This window comes from Parasteatoda tepidariorum, chromosome 8 (genome assembly GCF_043381705.1).
Source record: "Parasteatoda tepidariorum isolate YZ-2023 chromosome 8, CAS_Ptep_4.0, whole genome shotgun sequence".
NCBI lineage: Eukaryota > Metazoa > Arthropoda > Arachnida > Araneae > Theridiidae > Parasteatoda > Parasteatoda tepidariorum.
Window position 1 is genome coordinate 86901581 of NC_092211.1, and position 6116 is coordinate 86907696.

Genomic DNA, 6116 nt, shown 5'->3' on the forward strand with positions numbered 1-6116 from the left:
TTTGAAAGGAAATCTGCAATTGTATCGTTTACTAAATTAATTGTTTGTGGGTGTTTAATGTCATTTGTTTTAAATTGTGTTTCATAATAATTAGCAATTACTTCGACTGTATCTTTAAAAATGATAGTGTAGTTGTCAATAATTGGTGGGTAGTTGTTTGAGTGTTTACAAATTTCCCATAATGAATTATCTTGTGTGTTAATTAAATTTAATATGTTCTCTATATTGTTTTTGATTATATAATCTGAATTTATTTTTAAAACTTATTAAAAATATATAGTATTTCGAATAAAAAGACAATTATATTTATCATATTAAAAATTATAACATGAAAATCCTTGATCAAAAACATTTAGAGCATAAAAATACACCGGCACTACATGATATACGGTACCAATAATGCTGGGTGTCAAATAATAAACATACTAAAGAGTTTCAATTAACAAAAAAACTAAAGTTACATTTTGAAGAGATCTGACAAAACTATATATATGTGGCACATGATCTATCAGTGGAAGTACATAAATCGAGACATTGTTTAACCCAACTGGACAACAACAAAAAATAACTCATTTTACAAGTTCCTTTTTTAATTATCGAGTTTTGACATTTTATTTTTATTGATCCAAGTTAGGAAAAGGATGGACGTTACAGCTAGTAGGAGTCGGACTTCAATAAATTTTCTTGACGGCGGTAGCGAGTTAAACTTCGTTGAAAAATACCAAGGCGTTGTTGTCAGGACTAAAACACCAATACCAGCGTCATTTCCAATGGAGGGTGGGTATCTGTTGCCATCGAATAATCACTGTATCCTGAGACAGGCAAAAGATCGGGGAACATTCTCATGTAGAAGTCGTTGATTGTCTCACCTGCAGGCGAAATACCGAAACCAGTGGCATTTTCAAATGGAGGATGGCTGTGGGCATCGGAAGATCTAATCTCACCTGTCTTCTATTAAATTTTTCTATATAAGATGTAAAATGAGTTATTACTCATCTTTTAAGTTCCTTTTTTAATTATCGAGTTTTGACATTTTATTTTTATTGATCCAAGTTAGGAAAAGGATGGACGTTACAGCTAGTAGGAGTCGGACTTCAATAAATTTTCTTGACGGCGGTAGCGAGTTAAACTTCGTTGAAAAATACCAAGGCGTTGTTGTCAGGACTAAAACACCAATACCAGCGTCATTTCCAATGGAGGGTGGGTATCTGTTGCCATCGAATAATCACTGTATCCTGAGACAGGCAAAAGATCGGGGAACATTCTCATGTAGAAGTCGTTGATTGTCTAACCTGCAGGCATTGGCATTTTCAAATGGAGGATGGCTGTGGACATCTGTTGGCATCGGAAGATCTAGTCTGATCTGTTTTCTCGGAGGCTCGTCATCTTCCGAATCAGTTTCATAATTTTTTTGCAAACCAGATGAGCCAGGTTGTGGATCACTATCATCCGTAGTTGTGGTGTAACTCACGCCAGTTTGGGTTGACTGTGGCTCGCTGTTGTTATTGGGCGTCCCCTTGATTCCATCCACCTGGGAGGTGTTGATGCTGTTGTACAAAACGAAACAATAAATAAATAAGATCTTGCACTCAAAGAAATTGCGTTTTGAGGGACAATTTTATCCCCATCGACTGCAACACACTTATGCTAGTGCTTGATCCAATCCCAGAGGCATTTTTTATATTCGGTTTTCGGTATGTCCATCAGTGGTTCCTGCAATTTTTACTTTGATGAACGCCATTCTCTTGCCTGAAGTCTGGATTGCATGTCGTACTCAACCCTGGTTGCAAACCCACGTCTCGTCTCCAGTAATGATCCTTTCGATGAATGTGGGATCGGATTCCCTCGCAAATCATGTCTTTTGCGACGTCAACACGGTCTCTTTCTTGCATTAAATTGAGGTCTTTTGGCATCAACTTTGCTGCTACACGACGGAAACCCAAATCATTAACCAAAATGTCTTGGACGGATCCATAGGCAATGTTCAAGCCCTCCGCTATCTCTCTGATGGTTAATTTCCGGTTATTGACCAACATTTCTTTTACTTTATCAAGGTTTTCGATGTCGATGGTTTACCACTGCGTTCATCATCTTCGATTGACTCACGACCACTTTTGAACCGCTCGTGCCACTAGTAAACGACCGTTTTCTTTAGAGGATCGTTCCCGAAACACTTTTCCAACGTTCGCGCACCATTAAATCCGTTTTTTACGCAAAATTGAATACAACTTCGTTGTTGCAAATTTAAATACATTTCCCAAATTGTAAAAAATCGCCAACACACAGAGAGATAGATGTACTCTTGGCTACGTAACTTTTGCAAATGCCAAGCTATTACACTAAGATTTAGAGGGAATATCAACAACAGATGTACTAACTTAACTAAAAAAGAATAACAGAACTGAAATAGGAAAGATGGTAGCGCCACCCGGGGGTTATTTCGGGAACTTTTTTATCATATATATAGATATTTTTTCAGTTTCTTAATAATGTATGAATAATTACATTAAAATCGCGAAAGAAAAAAAACTTTTGAAATCAAAAGTATTAACAATTAAGATAAGGAATGATTGCGCGATATTTTTATTACATTAACTTCATAGCAGGATTAACACGTTTTATATATTTATCTAATTTATTTAAAATCCTTCCTTTTCCAAATGCTTTTTTTATGAGTTCTTCTCATGTCTTGACACTTTTCTAACTCAGTGAATATCGAAAGTATTCCACGATAACCTTCATTAAACTGTATGACTGCATTGTTTGCACTCATTTTCAAAGTTGTCAGTCCAACGAATGTTTCTTTCGGGACAATTTGCCACAAAACACCATTGAATGACTCATTGGCATTTTGCGTTTTACCATGAAGGCATTTTTTTAAAAGCTTCTGATCACGCAACTCAAAATAGGTTGGCTTTATGATATTGATGACATTTTGGGGTAAGCCCTTAGATATTTCAAATATTCTTCATTTAAAAACTTTGCACACTGATATTTACACCTACGGGACATTGGCCATGTTTTGGCTCTGTAGAAGCTGAACAGCAATGGTAAAATGAAGCTATTACAGAAGACTGCAAACTGTCGATAAATGAATCTGTTAGTTTTCCTTTAGTAATCTGTAGTTTACGTAACCGGGATCCCACTCTCTTTTTTTTATGTGTTCAAGTTTTGTGACAGTATTATCACCCTAAATGTTTTTAACCATCGCATATGCTTTGGAATCACCGTCTCCGTAGTATTCTGTGTATCGCAATGACTGGGACCTTTCGAATCTCTCATTCAACAAACATGATCGCTAGGGGCTGTGTCATTAGATACTGTATACTGAGACAGGCAAAAGATCTGGGAACATTCTCATGTAGAAGTCGTCAATTGTCTGACCTGCAGGCATTGGCATTTTCAAATGGAGGATGGCTGTGGGCATGTGTTGGCATCGGAAGATCTAGTCTGATCTGTTTTCTCGGAGGCTCGTCATCTTCCGAATCAGTTTCATAATTTTTTTGCAAACCAGATGAGCCAGGTAGTGGATCACTATCATCCGTAGTTGTGGTGTAACTCACGCCAGTTGGGGTTGGCTGTGGCTCGCTGTTGTTATTTGGCGTCCCCTTCATTCCATCCACCTGGGAGGTGTTGATGCTGTTGTACAAAACGAAACTATAATTAAATAAGAACTTGCGCTTTGAGGGACATTTTTATCCCCATAGAATGCAACACACTTTTGCCAGCGCTTGATCCAATCCTCGAGACATCTGTTGTTATTGGGTGTCCCCTTTATTCCATCCACCTGAGAGGTGTTGATGCTGTTGTAAATTTTGTCCTGAGGAAATTTTTTGACAATGTACTCACATGTCAAAGAAAACATCGATTTCCTTATCAGGCAAAGTAACATTCTTTATGTACATTTTCGTCTGACTTCCAATGACTAAGTCGTCATTGCACTTTTGCTTTTTTTTAATTTCCAAATTCCAACTTAGATATGCTCTCTGCCGTCTAGAATCATCTCCCGTCGAAGACAGTTGATCATGGGAGAATCAGTCTAGAATTTTAAATTACATTTGCAGAATATAGGTAGCACATTCTGCAAAAGAAGCAAATACAAATTGGTTGACGGATTTTCAAACATCTTCTTTATACTTCGACATTTGAAAGAAGCACCATTTTCTTTATCAAAGAAGATCTTTAAAGATTTCCAATGTTCTGCCGACAACAGCAGCTAAGGATAACCAACGAGTCGGAACATACTTTAATATTTTATGATTGTCTTGATTACACAGCATCTGACATTCTTTAAATGTCACAAGACGTTTTGAACTTTTTTTCAAATACTAAAAAATATCTACCAAAAAATAATCCAAACTAATTGATATGGCCTGGGATGCTTTTTTGGCAGCTAAATTAATCAGATAACAAGAACATCTACACATTATAAGCTGAGGATTTTTTTCCAACATAAACTTCACAATACCGTTATTACCCCCAATTATGGATGATGCATTGTCAAATGAAAAAACGATGCAGTTTTTCCATGGAATTGAAAATTTTTTAAACTCATCATCTAGCACTCTAAACATATTTTTGCCAGTAGCATCACCTTCTAGTTTTGGCAAATTAAAAAGACGGGAAGTAATCTTGTGAACTGATTCGTCAAAAAAAAAAAAACAACCACAATAGGCAGAATTTTTCGGTACTAGTATTGCTACCATCTGTTGCTAAAGCAAATTTGGAAATTTTTAAAATAGGTAGTCATTTCAGTCAAGCAATTGATAGTCAACGCCGTTTTCGTTCGCTCACAACCATACTTTTTTCGCGATTTCTGAATCGGGGGACATTTTTTGAAAGAGTGGTCTAGCATGATCCGATGCAGAAACTGGCAAATTGTGCTCTAGCAAAAAAGTTGTAAATAACGTTTCAGCACGAATTACGTGATTATCACATCTGGAAACAAAACTTGTGATTTTGTTACTTCGAGATGAAGCGTTACTGTCCTCTAAATGGCGTTTGCATTCCACTCGTTCATCCCACCATGTGCGATCGAAAAATCGAGATCGCATATCAAACAATAAACGTGATTATCAGATTTTTTGGATCTTTTTAAAACGGGCCACTTGTTAGAATATTCCTCACGGAAAGTCCGATTGTGAGTTCGCTTCGGTGACATTTTAAAACAATTTAATTAATCTTTTCTTTAAATATGAATGCTCGCCAGGAAATACCGATCTCAAAATGTAAACATCGAGTGAGCTTCACAATATTGCCAGATCCATAAACTTAGATGTAAGCAAATTCGTGCTTTAGCTTGTAGCTTGTTTTCTCCCTACACAGCGAGTACTATGTCACATCATGTGATTAAAGCTACTTCCGCGCCATTTCGCGCATGCGTGGGTTTCGTATTCTGCGCAGGAGGAAACCCAACGTTGTTAGCTAGAGGAAATGTTCTTTTTTTCATGTTTGGCACGTTTATTCAAGATCGCACATGTGCACTTGACCGTAAATTTTTAAAAAGCGGAGTATTTCGGAGTGAAGCGGATTAAACGTTGCAGAGCGGAGAAACTCCGGTCAAACGGGAGCAGTTGGCATGTCTGTATAATAAATCTAACGTTGCACCCATCATCTGCCAACAACTATTCACTTCTCATCGTCACCAATATTCAAAGTATCTACCTGTGTTTACTGACGGATCAAAATCTGCGGGTTATGTGGGCTGTGGCGTCATTATCGCTGATGATACCTATAGCTACAGAATCCCAAGTATTTGCTCCGTCTTTGCTGCTGAAGCTGCTGCCACCCTCTTGGCACTGCGACTGCTTTCCACTCGTTCTACGAGGAAGTATTGCATATACTCCAACAAATATGAGTGTTTTGAGGCAGTTGGAAAATTTTAAGTGATACTCATCCGATTTTATGTTTCATTAATAACTTGTTGATTAAACTACACAAAAATAGATTTCATATTTTATTTTGTTGGGTACCGAGTCACCTCGGTATCCCAGGGAACGACATGGCTGCACGATCTGCTACCCCTGTTTTAAACTATATCTGTACCTCTCTCGGACACAAAAACTTATCTTCGACAGTTCATCTTTCCGTTTTTTCTTCTGAATGCAACGCTATTT